General features: G+C 42.0%; 1 protein-coding gene across 1 annotated transcript in view; it reads right to left on the bottom strand.

Annotated features, from left to right (window-relative positions):
• The window catches only part of CAB39L (calcium binding protein 39 like), a 97,448-nt gene that overhangs the window by 68,380 nt on the left and 10,610 nt on the right, over nt 1-18,458 (bottom strand). The window contains exons 2-3 of the mRNA XM_058670783.1: nt 15,945-16,089; nt 13,559-13,632 (exon numbers count right to left, since the gene is read on the bottom strand). The gene's annotated coding sequence lies outside the window, so the exon portion shown is untranslated. The remainder of the gene's footprint in view (nt 1-13,558; nt 13,633-15,944; nt 16,090-18,458) is intronic.

The following is an 18,458-nucleotide window of genomic DNA, read 5'->3' on the forward strand; positions in this document are numbered from 1 at the left end:
AAAGAGAAAAAACAGTCGAAATAACAGAATTAATACACAAACATATTAAAACAACTGTTATAAATATACTTTGCAACTTAAAGACAGTATAAGGAAGATAAAAATGTTTAGGAGGGATATTAAAAGATCCAAAACAAAGATCTAGAAATTAAAACTGGAATTTCTTAAATGAAAAGTACACCAATGAGATAAACAACAGACTGCAGTAGCAGAAGATATAATTAATAAACTGAAGAAGCAGCAATAGCAAGTGATTGAAATAAAACACAGAGTGGGGGAAAAGATAAAAAATAAAGGTGAATGCAGCTTTTGTGACCTGTGGGAAAACAGCAACGGCCATGGTACACGAAAAGGCTCACGGAGAAATGATTTGATTTGAACGGCAGACAGAGAGATGTCCCACCCACTGGTTCACTCCCAAGAGGCCCTCCTCCTAGGCTGTGTGGTAGCAGGAAGCTGAGTCAGAAGTGGAGCTGGGACTCAAACCACATCCTGTGATATGGAATGTGGGCGTCCCAACTGGCATCTGGCCTGTGTGCCACACACCTGTACACCCCCCCAAATGAAATTAAAAAGCAAGTTAATTTGGGGGCTGGTGCTGTAGTATAGTAGGCTAAGCCTCAGCTTGTGACGTTGGCATCCCATATGGGTACTGATTCAACTTCCGGCTGCTCCACTTACCATCCAGCTCCCTGCTTGTGACCTGGGAAAGCAGTGGAGAATGGGCCAAGACCTTGGGCACCTGTACCCATGGGGGAAACCTAGAGGAAGCTCCTGGTTTCTGGCTTCCGATCAGCTCAGCTCTGGCTGTTGAAGCCATTTGGGGAGTAAAACAGTGAATGGAAGATCTTTCTCTCTCTGCATTTCAACTAAAAATAAAATAAATGTTAACAAATGAATGAATTTATTTTGATGCAAAATTGAAATCCACACATAGTAATAATTTTCCATGAACTTGTTGAAAGCTTCTTGTATGCATGGATTTCAAAATTTTTGGATCAGAATTACCTTACTTATTTCCATATTAAAAAGATTTATTGGAACACATAATTAAAGAAAGAGACAGCGAGATCTTTCATGCACCGCTTCATTTCTCAAATGGTCACAACAGCTGGGCTCAGCTGGGCAGACCAGCCAAAACCATCACTTGAGCTGGCTGCAGGATACAGGGCATCAGAAGATAGGGGCCTGAGAACTTGGCCATCCTTGCTGCGTTCTGAAGCACATTAGCAGGGAGCAGCAATGGAAGTGGAAGCAGAGAATTAATTTGCTATGCCAGCCACAAGAATAAGAATTTTTAAAGGTATGTTATTAAATTGATTAGTTCAGTACCGAATGGCTTGGCCCCCTACACCTGCACCCACGTGAGAGACATTGAAGAAGCTCCTGGCTCCTGGCTTCAGATCAGATTAGCTCCAGCTATTGGGCCACTTGGGGAGTGAACCAGCAAATGGAAGATCTTTCCTTTTCTCTCTCTCTTTTTTAAAGATTTATTTTTTTTATTGCAAAGTCAGATATTCAGAGAAGAGACAGAGAGGAAAATCTTGCATCCGATGATTCACTCCCCAAATGACCGCAACGGCCGGTGCTGTGCCGATCCAAAGCCGGGAACCTGGAACCTCTTCCAGGTCTCCCACGCGGGTGCAGGGTCCCAAAGCTTTGGGCCATCCTTGACTGCTTTCCCAGGCCACAAGCAGGGAGCTGGATGGGAAGTGGAGCTGCCGGGATTAGAACTGGCGCCCATATGGAATCCTGATGCATTCAAGGCAAGAACTTTAGCCACTAGGCCACTGCACCAGGGCCTGGAAGGTTTTTCTTTTTCTCCTTTTCTCCATAAATCTGCCTTTCCAATAAAAAGTAAATATTAAAAAAGAAAAAAGAATTATTTACATTTGATTTTAAATCTTTTTCTATCTAAACATGTAACTGTAATAAAAATATCCTAATAAAACTCTTTGGAATATAAATGACATTCTCAATGCAAAAAGGTAATTCAAAGACTATGTAATCGGAAAGACTAGGATCAGAGCAGTGCTTCTCAGCTGGGAAAGGTCTGCCTCCCTGCCTCCTGGGTCCTGGCAGGATGCTTGTTCATGACTGAAGATGCTTTAGGTTGTCACACTTGGAGTGACAACAGTGTGGAAAACAGTGGGAAGAATCACAGTTTTTGCTAAACATGCAACAATCAGAAACCCTACAGTTGACAGAAGGGCTCAGTAGGGTTCACTTTATGAGGCCTTAGAGAAGAGCATGAAAGAGCACCTTGAAGTCTCCTAAAGCTTCCTCCCAGGCATGAATGAATTGTTGGATGGGGTTACCTGCATTATAATTAAACAGTAAGGAATGTATCACTGAATTTGCTCAGTGGCACTTCTGTTTGCCATATTACCATGCCACATTCCTACCTGGTTGCTTAGCATCCATATTCTTCTACATCTATATATTCAACAATGGTTGTGTACCAGGCGTGGTAGCCCAGTGGCTAAAGTCCTCGCCTTGCATGCACAAGGATCTCATATGGGCGCGGGTTCGTATCCCAGCTGCTCTACTTCCCTTCCACTCCCTGCTTGTGGCCTGGGAAAGCAGTCGAGGACGGCCCAAAGCCTTGGGATGCTGTATCCAAGTGAGAGATCTGGAGGAAGCTCCTGGCTCCCGGTTTTGAATTGGCTCAGCACCAGCCACTGCAGCCACTTGGGGAGTAACCAGTGGATGGAAGATCATTCTGTCTCTTCTCCTCTCTGTAACTCTGACTTTCCAATTAAAAAAAAAAAAAATCACACCTAACAGGGCACTTACCCTTGCTTAAACTAATTTACCGGTTGCATCAAGGTCCAAGATCTTTGTTAGCTATATGAGTTTTTTTTTTAAACGATTTATTTATTTTTATTGGAAAGTCAAATATAAAGAGGAGAAACAGATATCTTCCATCCGCCAATCCACTCCCCAAGTGGCTGCAACGGCGCGTGCAAGCTGACCCAAAGCCAGGAGACCTCTTCTGGGTCTCACATGTAGGTGCAGGATCCCAAGGCTTTGGGACATCCTCGACTGCTTTCCCAGGCCACAAGCAGGGAGCTGGATGGCAAGCGGGTTGCCAGGACATGAACCAGTGCCCATATGGGATCCCGTCATGAACAAGGTGAGGACTTTACCTGCTAGGACACCGCACTGGGCCCATGCTATTTTTTTTTAAAAGAATTTCTTTATTTATTCATCTATTTTTATTGGAAAGGCAGATTTACAAAGAGAAGGAGATATATAGAGAAAGATCTTCTGTCTGATGGTTCACTCCCCAAGTGGCTGCAACAGCTGGAGCTGAGCTGATCTAAAGCCAGGAGCCTGGGCCTAGCGGCGTGGCCTAGCGGCTAAAGTCCTCGCCTTGAACGCCCCGGGATCCCATGTGGGCGCCGGTTCTAATCCCAGCAGCTCCACTTCCCATCCAGCTCCCTGCTTGTGGCCTGGGGAAGCAGTCGAGGACGGCCCAAAGCTTTGGGACCCTGCACCTGCGTGGGAGACCCGGAAGAGGTTCCAGGTTCCCGGCTTTGGATTGGCACAGCACCGGCCATTGCAGCTCACTTGGGGAGTGAAACGTCGGATGGAAGATCTTCCTCTCTGTCTCTCCTCCTCTCTGTATAGCTGACTTTGTGATAAAATAAATAAATCTTAAAAAAAAATAAATAAAGCCAGGAGCCAGAAACTTCTTCCACATCTCCAATGCTGGTGCAGGGTCCCAAGGCTTTGGTCCATTCTTTACTGCTTTCCTGGACCACTAGCAGGGACTTGGACACAAACTGGTGACCATATGGGATGCAGTAATGTGCAAGGCGAGGATTTAGCCACTGAGCTATCGCACCGGGCCTTGTTAGTTATCTGCTTTTATGTCCTAATATCACATATTGGTCCTTATTGGTTCTCGTTCTTTGAAGTAATTTCTTAGTCTAGAATCCTACAGTTCAATTATAAATGTAACAAAACCCTACATCTCAATTCTCAGTATGACTCCCTGAACCCTGAATGTAATCAGCAAGGACATCAGCATTTACTGCTCCAACATGGAAAGAAAAGCTGAAGAATCATCCAGCGTATATTTGTAATGGCCGGACTGGAAGGGCAGGGAAATGAGATCCTTGGGTACCAAACTGGTTGCCATTGTCCCTGCTCTCAAGGAGACTCTCCCCAACCGACTGGAATCCAAAGTCAGAGGGCAGTGTGGATGCTTCCTGCCTGGAAGCCTGCCTGCTAAAGCAATCCACATATCCTAGGAATGTTTCAGGGACCTCCACAGGATTCCACAATAAACAGACACAGCCTCGCTAAGACCCTATAGGTGCTAGCCTGTGAATATTGTTTGGCTGCCTACTGGCCAGTATTCCAGGTCACCATCTTTGCAATGAGGGATAGCCAGGTTTGAAAGAGAGCTGGTTGTGCATAAACACTTTTTCTACAAAGTGGAAATAATTAAATGAGGGGGCTTCTGAAAGTTCAAGGAGAACGTACATTGCCTTTAATTCTATTTGTCCATGAACTGTTCAAAGCACTTTATTGCTTCTAAGAAAAAGAAATCAATATTAAAGATAGGTTTATTTTGGTATTAAATAGTTTTCTCAAAATATGCATTTTTTCATGAACTATGTGAAGACACCTCATTCATGTGCATGGATTTCATTTTTCTTACATCAAAATAAACAGCTTAAGCCCATTTTTCAAGAACTTTAAAAAGTACCCTCATACTCCCAGAACTAAGAGGAATCACAGTGAAAGAAGTCTTAATACTTGTTACTAAGAAGGGATTAAATACTAGTTATTGTTGCACTCACAAAATAAAAATCCTCTAGTGCACACTGGAGTTATAAGTCCTTTCATTGGGCGGATCCATTGGAGAAGTCACAAGTAGTATATAATCAGCATCATTTACTGAATACGTAGTGGATACAAAGAGCTCTACGAGGTTTTCCAGAGAGACATACATCAGCATACCAAGAAAACATTAATTATATGTTTGAGGAGTTTTGAATTCATACTGTACCATGCAGGCTAAAGCATACCATTAGAAGAAGTGTTACCATAGATACAATATATATATAAAAAATACAGGACACACATGCAGACTCCCTGGATTTTAATCTGACCTCACTGTTTGTACACCATTGGTTTCCAACTATTTCCCTTCCTCCCTCCCTCCTTTCCTTCCTTCCTTCCCTCCTCCTCCTCCTTTTTTTTTTTTTAAATAAGACAGTCAGATTTACAGAGAGGAGGAGACACAGAGATAAAGATCTTTCATCCACTGGTTTACTCCCCAAGTGGCTGCAATGGCCAAAGATGAGCCAATCCAAAGCTACGAGCCAGGAGCCTCCTCCAGATCTCCCACATGCGTGCAGCATCCCAAGGCTTTGGACCATCCTCAGCTGCTTTCTCGGGCCACCTGCAGGGAGCTGCATGGGAAACGGGGCTGCCGGGAAATGAACTGGTGCCCATATGGGATCCTTTGCACGTGCAAGGCAAGGACTTTAGCCACTAGGCTAGCACGTCGGGTCCTTTTTTAAGATTTATTTTTTTTATTGGAAAGGCAGATATACAGAGAGAAGGAGAGACAGAAAGAAAGATCTTCCGTCTGCTGATTCACTCCCCAAGTGGCTACAGTGGCTGGAGCTGTGCTTATCTGAAGCCAGGAGCCACAAACATTCCTTTTTAAAAAAATTTTATTTGAGTTACATAGAGAAAGAGGGAGGGAAAGAAAGAGAGATCAATTTTCTATCCACTTATCCACCCCCGCCCCCGTTGTCCACAACAGCCAGGGATTAGACCAGGTCAAAGCCAGGAGCCAGGAGCTTCTTCTGGGTCTCAAAGATTGGTGACAGTGGCATCCTCCACTGATTCCCCAAGCCTTTAGCATACAGCTGGATCAGGAATGATGCAGCCAGTATCCATAGTGATTGCTGGCCTCACAAGCAGTGGCTTTACCAACTGAGCCACTATGCCACAGCAAATATGTCATGTATCCCTTAAAGGAATATAGAAGCTTTCCATATATATGTACATCCACACACATAGATACACCAGTAGATGTGACTTAATTCTCAAACCAAAAAAAAAAAAAAAGTATGCCTTATATCAAAATCTCCTAACCAAAGGTTGACATAGGGAGAAGAGAAATGAAAATTTTAGCTGCTTGTCTATGCCAAAAATTATAAGCAATTGCAAAGGTTCTAGCAGTGGCTAAAGGGCTTTTTAATATTTATGGAGTTGACATTAATAGTAAAGCATCAAAGAATTTGTGCATTAATAATGCTTTATCTTACACTCCATTAGTCATGTTGTTCATTCCAGTAAAGAGCTATTAGAAAGAAAACTCATTTGTGACAGAAAGCAGATTTCATAATGAACTTTAACAAATGCTGTCAAGACTTTCAGAGCTGTTGCTAGCAAACATGGTGTTTTGGTAAGTGTTCAAAAAAATGGACAGATAGAGTCTTATAGGCATATGGACTAATCAGCAAATAGTGCTCCTGGGGAAACAAAACAGTACCTTTTCCTCCAGACATAAGCAGCCCCATGCCAGCCCAGCACAAGGACCGACAGGAGAGGGAAGATTAGCTGACTTCATCACCCCCTAACTCCTATAGCCTGGACCATGCAAATAAATACAGTGGCCCTAAACACTGAACAATGGCATGGCAGTAAAATTTCCTTAGCACTTCAGTGTATAAGATTCATTCATCTAACCATGCAAGCATCTTCTGACAACCATCTACTCTTTGAGGACACAGAGAAGAACTAGGACTTTTTATTCTGAGCATATATGATATGTACCAAAATAAGTATGTGCAAGGCACAAAAGAATCATAAATGAAGAGCAAAGAAAACAGCACAAAAATTTTGAAGAGCCAATAAATACTTCTTGAAGACTCAAGGAATTCATAAAGAAGGTGGCATCAGAACTCAGTCGTGAGGACTGGGAAGTACCAAATGAATGACAGTAGTAAAAACAAGACCAAACAAAACAGGATCAGAGTAGAGAAAGCCTTAACAGGCTAATGAATTAACTAATTTCTGACAAAGGATTTATGGCATGATCAAAATCTCATGAATACGAAATTTGCAGTTTGTTAAGCAGAATCAATAAAGTGGAGGGACAGTGGGTGATGAAAATAAAGGCAGTTGCAGTAGATGAGGAATATAGTCAGGGCCACTAGGCAGTTGGAAAGAGAAGGCTCTGGCTATCAGATTTGGCAACTGAAGACAAGTGGATGGTAAACGAGATAACAGCCAAGATAACAGGTTCTATGGCTGTGTAAAAGAGCAGATGGATGACATTTTTAATCTAATTGAGGACCACAGGAAGAAAATCAATTTTACAAAGTTGTTTGATAACAAGTCTGAGGTGACAGCAAGACTTCTGGGTTTCGACATTCACAGGCAGTTTAACACACAGAACTAGATTCTTCAACAGAAAATATAGCTGGAGTAATTTATGTGGGCGTTGCCCTTTCCAGCAGTGGGGAATAAGAGGCCAAAAACAGGTGTGCAGTACAGGAAAAATAGCGACGGAAGAAACAGTGGCTGGGGACAGAGAGGAGAAACAGAAAAGTGTGCTGTCTCTAATAACTAAAAGACCTTCAAGAAGTGTTCATGAACATTGACTGCTATATGAGCCTCCTGACTAACCCTGTAATCCCATTCCTGCAGTTCACTCTTGATGTTCCCAAAGCAAATGCATTAGAGGCAAAGAGGCCTTTAGAAACCCACTCAGCATAACAGATTGGTCCAGAATTCATATTCCTTCTAGAAGACGAGGTTGAAAGACAAAACCTAGGTTGGGACACTCAGAGCACATTGTAAAAATACCACATCTGAAGCAGGCCAAGGACTTCATGCCTTCTGATCCAGGTGGCATGGATCTGCCACATCATGCCTAGAACATTCCATGAGAGTGGACAAGTAGTATGCAAAAAAATATTAGGTCTGCACAAAACTGTAAAAGATTCAGGTTGAGGTAATGGAGCCATGAGCATATACCACCATGTGTTATCATTTCGAAATGCCGGATAAGAAATGGAAGAACAGCTACAATGACTAATAAAAGGGGATTCTGTTTGCCTTTTTTCCTTTGAATTCTTAGAAGACACAAGATGAGCAAGGGCTAATTAATCAGTCATAAATTATTCTTAAGCCCACGTGGAAGGGATAATAAATGAAAAGGTGAATTCCCTAGGGGAATAATACATATATGGTTTTTTTTACAAATGAGAAGAAAGTGCAAGTTTACAGACTATCCAGGGGCTTGGCACTGTGTTGTCCAGGTATGCTGCCGCCTGCTACACCAACATTTCATATGGGAGCTAGTCCAAGCCCTAATTGTTCCACTTCCCATCCATCCAAGTCCCTGCAAATATGCCTGGGAAAGCAGGAGGCGGCCCAAATACTTGGGTCCCTGCCACCCATGTGGGAGACAAAACCCAGATGAACTTCTAGGTTCCTGGCTTTAGTAAAATAAACCTCAGATACTGTGGCCATATGGTGAGTGAAACAGCAGACAGAAGACCTGTGTGTGTATGTATGCATGTGTGTGTCTTTGCCTTTCGCAGTGTAACTCTGTCTTTCAAATAAAATAAGTTAGTCATAAAAGAAAAGACCTTCCAAGTAAAGAAGAATGAAATAAGGAAGTGGATATTCACTTCCATTTTCTCAGAAACGCAGGACTCAAGGTCAACTGAAGAGAAATATGATAGGGTAACTAAATGTGTATTTAATCGAAGTGAAATTTGGTGTTATCAAACAAACAGACAAACCAAAAAACCCTCAAACATATGAACAGAGTCAGAAGAAAAGCTGAAAGGTATATAATTCATGCACACCGAATCCTCAGCTTAATAGTTAGAATTCCGCATACACTGACCCCACATCACAGCACCAAGTGAAATATATCTTTCCAATTTTAGTATATGTGCTGCCGAAGCAAGCACGTGAAATATATCTTATGGTTGTCTACCAATTCCCCAATTTAAGGAATAAGAAAAAATGATGGTAAGAATTAGATCATGGACAGAGTCTGGACCACTAGCCTTAAAACTCCATCTGTGAGGGAAATTACAGGATCTGTGGTCTGACCGTGATGTGCATATGTCAGGACTGGGTTTCCTCGGTTGTTGAAGCCTGTGCAGTGGACTGCATGCCCAGATGAGCTTGGGGGACACGACACTCAGTTCACGGAGGCCTGTGGAGGACATCTAGTACCACGGAGTGCAGAACAAACTGGACAGCTTTCCCAGCAAACCTTTGACAGCAAGTATCTGGGCAAACTGACTCTAAGGTTGACTGTCAGCCAATGGACCTTGGTAAGATTTCCTCATCCTTGCAGCAACAAAGTCAACAGCATTTCAGACCTAGGAAACCACTTTAGCAGTGTCCTCAGACTACGCTCCACATTGGGGACCTTGGGATATCAGATGCCTGTCCCCCATCCAAGGGCAGTTGGGCTGCTAGAAGCAGCCCTCTCCCCATTTTCCCCAGATACATGAACAGAAGGAGACTGAAAACAGTTGTCTTACCGACTTTCCTCCATTCCTCCACCCTCCCCACCCTAATTAGTGGTCCACATGGGCATGCATTCTTAACCATGCAAACATCACCAAAACTGTATAACTACATTAAAAAATTAGGTAATGGAATTCTGAGCTATTATCTATGGAGGAATTTCAAAATGAGAAAAAACGCAATTGAAAGATAAGCTTAGTTTGATGCAATAAAATTTTTAAGTTCCTGTATTTATTTCATAACACGTATTTCCACAAACATTCTAAAGATTGTTCATATACTTGGATTTCAAATATTCTGCAACAAAAAAACATTTTAATTCTATTTTCATGAATTTTTTAACCTTTCTCATGTGCGTAGCAACATGCTAGAACCAAGGGGGAATGGTAATGATTTTTATCTTTCCCCACCATTTTTTGCTGGATCTGCTGCTTTTTCTTTTTTTTTTTTCCCCTCTGCAGTAAGTTACTTTTATGAAAAGTTCTTGCTGAATCAGGAACACAAGATACCTTTTAGTAAAGGAACAATTCTCTTTTTATAAGGTGTATCACACTCTGATTTTCCAAGTTTTTACATACTTTCACTTTTCTACAACAAACAAATGTTCTGTTAGGAAACCCTACTATAACTGCCATAAACCTTTGCAAGTACAGTTTGTGAGGTGGTGCTCTGGAGCGAAGAAGGAAAACAGGATCTAAGAACATAGAAAGGACAAAGAAAGACAGAGGCCGAGTGAAGGGGCAGAAAACCTTGAGTTATAAATAACCCAGCTGAAAATGTCAAGGGAAGCTGGTCTCTTAAGCAGCTCATTCTGCGTGGTTATGAAGCCGGTTAATAATGAAAGCACTTTAGACTATATTTAATTTTCAGATTAAACAAAGCCATTTATGGCAAACAAACATGTAGCATTTGTAATAAAACATGCAGGCACTTTATTGAATGGAAAAAATTTCCATGGAATTAGTTCAGCAATTATAGTGGATTTCATGATCATTATAAAACCCATTTTATCACAACTCTGACAACTAGAAAATAGGCTCTAGAGTAGGAAAGCTAAATATAATCTTTCAATAACTTAAATACAGAAAGATATCTTTAACAAATGCAAACAGAATGGCATCTTATTTTACTAACTAAAAACATGATTCTAAAATATGCACGTTTGCATTTTAATATCAAAATAAATGCTCATTTAAAAAAAGCTAGCTGGGAGAGCAGGCAGGCATTGAGACTACTGCAGAGCACCTGGGTTTGCTCTGCAGCTCCAGTTCTTGGTTCCAGCTGCCTGCCCATGCAGACCCTAGGAGGCAGCACCGATTGCTGAAGTACTGGGTTGCTGCCACCCTCAAGGAGGAACTGGATTTGATTCCCAGCTCTGGCTATTGCTGACATTTGAAGAATGAACCAACAGATTGAATCTGTGTCAAATAAGTAAATAAATGTACTTCATAAATCTGATTTCTTAAGTTACACACTTCGCTATTAGAACATTTCTTGCCTTTCTTTCTAATTGCATTCTGAAAGTTAGCAGTGGTTAACTGCAAACAGTTTAGAGCCTCTTCTCCCTCCATGTCCCTAAGCATAAACAGACACAGGTTTATTTGAAAACACAGAGAACAGTTGTTTTTGTTTGTTTGTTTGAAAGTTTGATTTATTTTTATTGGAAAGAAGAGAAAAGCAGAGAAACAAACATCTTCCATCTGCTGGCTTATGCCCCAAAGCCAAGCTAATCCAAAGCTTCCTCCAGGTCTCCAACATGGGTGCAGGGTCCCAAGGCTTTGGGCCATCCTCAACTGCTTTCCCAGGCCACAAGCAGGGACCTGGAGCAGCCGGGATACAAATTGACACCCATACGGGATGCTAGCGTAATGCGGATGATCAGCCAGTTGAGCTATCACACCAGCCCCAGAAAGTTTTTAAAACAGGAATGATATGATAATTTACTTTTTTATATCAGATTCTTGTTTTCTTTATATGTATTTCATTCTTACTTTTTCTTTTAAACTGACAGGCAGAGAGACACACAGGGATCTCCAATGTCATTCCTTAAGACGGTGCTAGGCTAAAGCCAGCACTAGGAATGCAATTCAGGTCTCTTACCTGTGTGACAGGAACCAAAAATCTCAGTGTCTGCATTAGCACTAAGCTGGAGTTAGGAGGCATTTCAATATAGGACACCGTGGCATCTTAACCAGTCTCAATCACTAGGCCTAATGCCCGCAGCTACTACTTCCCTCTTTTTTTTTAAAGAGCTGCATGGTGTTCCTTAATATTGTTGTACAACAATTTGTTTAACCATTTCTCTAGATGTTGAAGCTATTGTTGGTATGGGTTTTCTTTTTGTCATTTTATCTACTTAATGATTTTTAAGATTCATATGGTTCTTTAAGCGGCAGAGTGACAGAGAGGGAAAGAGAAAGAGAGCTCCTTCATCTGCTGGTTAACTCCCCAAATGACTCAAATCAGTATTCTGATGTGGAGTGCCAGGCATCACAAGTGGGGGCCTAAGCCCCTGTGCCACAACCGCAGCACCCTAGCAGTAAGAAGTTATGGAGCTCTTCTGCATAACAGGGTGACAAAAGATAAAAATAACATACTGCATATCGCTCTTCCAAGAAAAGAAATTACAAGAATTTTGAATGGTTTTACCATGAAGAATATCTACAGTTTGTGTCAGTTAAAAAAAATACATACAGCAGGTACTTCTCTAGTAGTTAAGAACCCTATAGAATGCCTGTATTTTGGGGTGGCTAGATTCAGGCACCCATATAGGAGACCTGGAAGCAGCTTCCAGCTCCTGGCTTCAAACCAGCCCAGTTCTGGTTGTTGTAGCAATTTCGCAAGTGAACCAGTGGATGGAAGACCTCTCTGCTTCTCCTCTCTCTGTAATTTTGACTTCTAAATAAAATAAGTAGATCTTTGAAAAAAAAAAATAGATTTCCTGCTCTGCCTTCTGATTTCAGCTGCCTGCTAACACAGACCCTGGGAGTCTGGGTGCCGGCTTCAGTGTTTGAGCCCTTGCCTCCCACCCTGGGAGGCCTGAATCAATTTCTCACCCTGGCTCCAGTTGTTGCAGGCGCTGCAGGAGTAAGCTTGCAGAAGGGAGCTCTTACATTCTGTACTTCTAAACTAAATACTTTTTTTTAAAAGATTTATTTATTTTTATTACAAAGTTAGATATACAGAGAGGAGGAGAGACAGAGAGGAAGATCTTCCGTCCGATGATTCACTCCCTAAGTGACCGCAACGGCCGGTGCTGCGCCGATCCGATGCTGGGAACCTGGACCCTCTTCCGGGTCTCCCACGCGGGTGCAGGGTCCCAAAGGTTTGGGCCGTCCTCGACTGCTTTCCCAGGCCACAAGCAGGGAGCTGGATGGAAAGTGGAGCTGCCGGGATTAGAACCGGCGCCCATATGGGATCCCGGGGCATTCAAGGCGAGGACTTTAGCCGCTAGGCCACAGCACCTGGCCCCAGTAAATACACTTTCAAAATAAGAACCTTCCACTGTAGAATTTCAGAAATTGTGGAAAGAGTAGAAATATAGGTCCCAAATTGAAGTGACTGTGAGCTAGTAACCAGGAGTAATAATGGAGATTTTAACTCTACTATCTCCAGCTCTGCTACCACCCAGGTACACAGCTCCTGTGCCAGCAGAGACCCACAGCCTCCCCAGGGCACATGGTCATTTCTGTTCCTGTTTACCTACAGGATATATTAGTTTTGTTTGTAGGTCCAGAACAGTTTTCATTATTACAATTTAATACCTTCTTTTCAAACCCTATTTTTATACCAGATCTTGTATCTCACATGTTGGGTGTAGGGCAAGAATCAAGACTTCTTCTACCCATTCTGGGATTTCATTATTATGTATGGCTATGGTAGAGTTTTTTGTTGTTGCTGTGTGTTGATAGCTTTACCTAATGCAGTGCTAAGCATGTGCTTAAGAACTCAAAAGTATGCTACTGCAAAAACTGGGGGAAAAAAAAAGACGAAAAAACAAGGAAAGAGGATGGTGGGTGTGGCTTACCCTGGAAGTTGTGTATCATCTGCTAACTTGTTTCAGTGTTTTGAAACTTCACCAGCCACTGATCAATACAGCCTCTGTCAAAAAGAAATGTTTCACAATTAATCTTCAAAATCCTTATAGAAAATGCAACATATTTTCTTTTTAAAGATTTATCTGTTTTTGGGCCTGGCGCCCTAGCCTAACAGCTAAAGTCGGCACCTTTCATCATGCAGTGGGATCCCATAAGGGTACCAGTTCTTATCCTGGTAGCCGCACTCCCTATTCAGCTCCCTGCTTGAGGCCTAGGAAGCAGTTGAGGACGACCCAAAGCCTTGGGACCCTTCACTAGCGTGGGAGACCTGGAGAAGGCTCTGGGCTCTGACTTTGGATCGGCTCAGTTCCAGCCACTGTAGTCACTTGGGGAGTGAATCAGTGGATGGAAGATCTTCCTTTCTGTCTCTCCTCCTGTCTGTATATCTGACTTTCCAATTAAAATTAGAAATAAATATTTTAAATTTTTTTTTTATTTTTATTGGAAAGGCAGTTCTAAAGACAGAAGCAGATGCAGAGAGAAAGATCTTCTGTCTGCTGGTTCACTCCCTGCGTGGTTACATGTCCAGAACCAAGCCAATCCAAAGCCAGGATCCAGAAACCTCTTCCAGGTCTCCCACTTGGGTGCAGGATCCTAAAGCTTTGGGCCATCCTCTACTGTTTTCCCAGACTACAAGCAGGGAGCTGAATGGGAAGCAGAACAGCCTGGACGCAAACCAGTGTCCATAGGTGATCATGGAGCATGCAAGGCAAGGAATTAGCCATTAGGCTATTGCGCTGGGCCCAACATATTTTCTTACTGTTGTTAAATATATACAGTCAGAATTAATTTTTCATCGTAGTGAAATACAGATAAATCAAAAGAGAATGCAGGGAGGGGAATTGGCACAGTGGTTAAGACATGACTTGGTGTACTCACAGCCCCTGTCAAGGAATCCTGCTAATGTATGCCCTGGGAGGCACTGATGACGGCTCAAATACCCGAGTCCCTGCCACCCACATGGGAGACTGAGACTATTACACATATCTGGGGAGGAAGCTCACATATAGAAGATCTCTATGTAGGTCTATCTCTGTCTCTCTCTCTCTGCCTTTCACATAATTGAAAACGCAGGACAAAAACAGGAGAATTCCCTTATCCCAGTTACTTCAGGTGGTTGGCCCTTTAAATATAGTATTTAGGAGCTGGTGTTGTGTCATAGTACTTTAAGTCACTGCTGCGTGAAGTCACTATGTCAGCATCCCACTTCCAATCCAATTCCCGCTAATGTGCCTGAGAAAGTAGAGGAGGATATCCCAAAGTGCCAGTGTCCCTGCCCACCCACATGGGAGACCTGGATGCAGGTCCTGGCTCCTGGCTGCAGCCTGGCCCAGCAAAGCTGTTGTGGCCTGTGGGGTGAAGAGTAGAGCAACAGGTGAAAGATCTCTCTGTCTCTGTCCCTGTCTGGGCTCCTTTCTGTGTGTAACTCTGCCTTTCAAATAAATAAAATAAATAGATCTTTATTTTTTTGGTAAGATTTATTTTATTTGTGTTGGAAAGGCAGATATACAGAGAGGAGGAGAGACAGAGAGGAAGATTTTCTGTCTACTGATTCACTCCCTAAGCAGCCGCAGTCGCCAGAGCTGAGCTGATCCAAACCGTGGAGCCTGGAGCCTCTTCCAGGTCCCCCACATTGGTGCAGGGTCCCAAGGCTTTGGGCCATCCTCGACTGCTTTCCCAGGGTACAAGCAGGAAGCTGTATGGGAAGCGGTGCCCATAAAAGATTAGCACTGAAGCCCATACAGAATGCCGGCAGATGCAAGGTAAGGACTGCTAGGCTATCATGCCAGGCTCAAGATCATCATTTTTAAAAATCAATATTTAACAGAATGAATTATATTTTTATCAACAAGGAAAACAGTAGATGTATGAAGGACTGGCTTGGGTGAAGGGCCCCGAGCACCTCTGAAGGGTCACCAGCCCCCATCTCCAACAGGGAGAAACCCACCTTACTGCAGCTAAGATATTCAAGGCCCAGGATTACAAAACAGCTATGAAAAGACCCTCCTGACTTAATGATGCTGTCTTTCCATGTTTGGTAAAGTTTTAGCTCTCTGAGCATCCTACAATTTAATGGCATCAAATGTAACAGAGTTTTAATGTATCACAAAAGCTTTGAAGGGTTTCTGCAGTTAACAACATCATGAAAACCCATGGCTGCTAGGAACTTTTTCACTGTACTTTCACTTTCCACTGTTTACTAATGTCAGTCATGAATGACAACATTCGTGAAATTCACCGGCAACATCAGTATAACTCTAAGAAGGTGCGTTTATACCCCTTCCCTGCTCCCACCTGAAGGAAGAAAATACTTACACGTCTCTCTTTTAGTTTATTGCTCTCGGGTGAAGAACATATAAACCACTGATTCTGAGTCTCCATCTTCATTTTCTCAGCAGTGACTGTAGGTGTAAGTAGGACACTTTGCATCTGATGGTCTTTCTTCTCAATTTTTGATGAACTTCCTGTAATAATGAAGTAGAGAAAGCAAATGTTTTAGTGCTCTATAGCCTGGGTTCCGGCCTCAATCCTCTGCTTAGCAACTGGCTGAACTGAAGCGAATTACTGAGCCACTGTAACCCAGCGGGAAGATCACATCACAATTCTCAGCTTGTAACTGCAAGATCCAAAGGACGCAGCACACATACAGACAGCATGAGCTCTGTCACCCAGCACATGCTCCAACCCATTAGTTCTGCATTATTCGGAACTTTCATTTTACTTAATCTGTCAAAGGATTTTTTTTCAAACATTTTTTAAAAAGATTTATTTATTTATTTATTTATTTTGTAAAGATTTGTTTTATTTTTATTACAAAGTCAGATATACTGAGAGGAGGAGAGACAGAGAGGAAGTGGAGCTGCCGGGACCAGAACCAGCGGCCATATGAGATCAAGGCGAGGACCTTAGCCACCAGGCCACGCCGCCGAGCCCAAGATTTATTTATTTTTATGGAAAGTCAGATATACAGATTGGAGGAAAGACAGAGGAAGATCCTCCATCCGCTGATTCACTTCTAAAGCGGTCGCAATGACCAGAGCTGCGCCAATCTGAAGCCAAGAGCCAGGGGCCTCTACCAGGTCTCCCATGCGGGTGCAGGGTCCCAAGGCTTTGGACCATCCTCAACTGCTTTCCCAGGCCACAAGCAGGGAGCTGGATGGGAAGTGGAGCTGCCGGGATTAGAACTGGCACCCATATGGGATCCTGGCACATGAAAGGCAAGGACTTTAACCACGAGGCTACCCCTGGTCCCAAATGAAATTTTCCTAAGTCATAGTCTTGATACATTTCTATGGGATTTTGTCCCAACAATTTTCAACATTTAACAACAAATTTATTCAATAATATATGTAACTTGCTTTCAAAACAGTAACAGACCAAGGATAATACTCCTAATTATATCCCAGTAAGAAGGAAAAGTCCAAACTGTATATTCTAAAAACACTAAAAATTATCACTTTTCTATTGTGGTTATGCTATCAAAATGCTATTTGAATAGTTATAATTGTATAAATTTGTGCAGTTCCTTTTCTGGCTTTTCTTCTCATTACTTAATTCCCTTATCTATTTTTTGAATAGGTAAAATATACATGACCCTAATGGCAAAACTAGTTAGAGAAATCTCTCTCCCACTACAGTTCACTCTAAATACCTCTATGATGTTTCACTTCATAATATATTCTGTAGATCATTCTGTGTTGATATGTGAAGAATTTATGCATTCTGTTTTTCATGAACTCTGGGGAAAGAAGATAGAAAGGGCCCCAGCTACTTGGGATTGTTCCACTGTTCCTGTTTTCTGTAGTGTAGCCCATCATTGTTTCCAACCTTTGCTAACACAAAGAATACTGCCAAGATACAAATGCCAGTTTATATTTTATTTCCATGTGTCTTTAGATAACTTTTTGAAAGCCAAATGTGTGTGACAGACAGAGGTATATGTAATTTTTGCTCATTTCCTCAAGTTCTCTGCTGTGTGCAAAGCACAATAAAGGGCCTCTTTTCCCTATAGTCTCTGTGTAACTTCTGTATTTTGGTGAGAAATTTTTTACCACAGATCTAGAATTTGTATTTCTCTTTGTAGAACTCACATTGGAGTATTTCATACATCTGTACTCTCCTTTGCTCTCTGTTGACTCTCTTTTCATATCTTTGGCCTATTTTTCCATTGGTTTGATGGCCTTGCTTGGATTTTCAAGTTTTGTTTTCATTAGGGAGATTAGCTCTTTGAGGTGTTAATTCCAATAATTTTTCTTCTTCCATTTGTTTTTTGATATTTCGCATTGCATTTTCCATTACATACCTTTCTAAATAAACACACAGACTAGGACTGATCATGGTGTTGTTTTTTTCTTTTCTGTAAGTTAGTCATAAATCCGAGGGTAAACCAAAATCCATGGTTTCCATTTCCTAGAGTTTAAACACATGATCCCATGGCTGTTTGGCTCTGAATGCTACCTCTTCTTTCCGCCTGGAAGCACAGAGGAATTTTTCTTCATTATCTTGAAAGTCCAACAATTTTACCAGGACATGACTTGGAACTGACCACTGGGGATCAATTTCCCAACACACAAAGAGGCTTTCAATATGTGGTTCTGAGACTTCTCATATTTTTAGAGTGTTTTCATTGGCTCAAGTTTAAATATTAGATGTATTCTAGTTTCTCCTTAGAAATTGCTGTCATCTACATTAATCACTTTCTATTTCCTTGTTACAATTATCTATTTAATTTTCAATCTCTTGGGTATCCTTGTACCTTTATGTGTCCCTTATATTCAGCCAACATCGTTGCTTTATTTTTATTTTTTAACTATTATTTATTGGAAAGGT

Source organism: Ochotona princeps, chromosome 12 (genome assembly GCF_030435755.1).
Source record: "Ochotona princeps isolate mOchPri1 chromosome 12, mOchPri1.hap1, whole genome shotgun sequence".
In the NCBI taxonomy this organism is placed as follows: Eukaryota; Metazoa; Chordata; class Mammalia; order Lagomorpha; family Ochotonidae; genus Ochotona; species Ochotona princeps.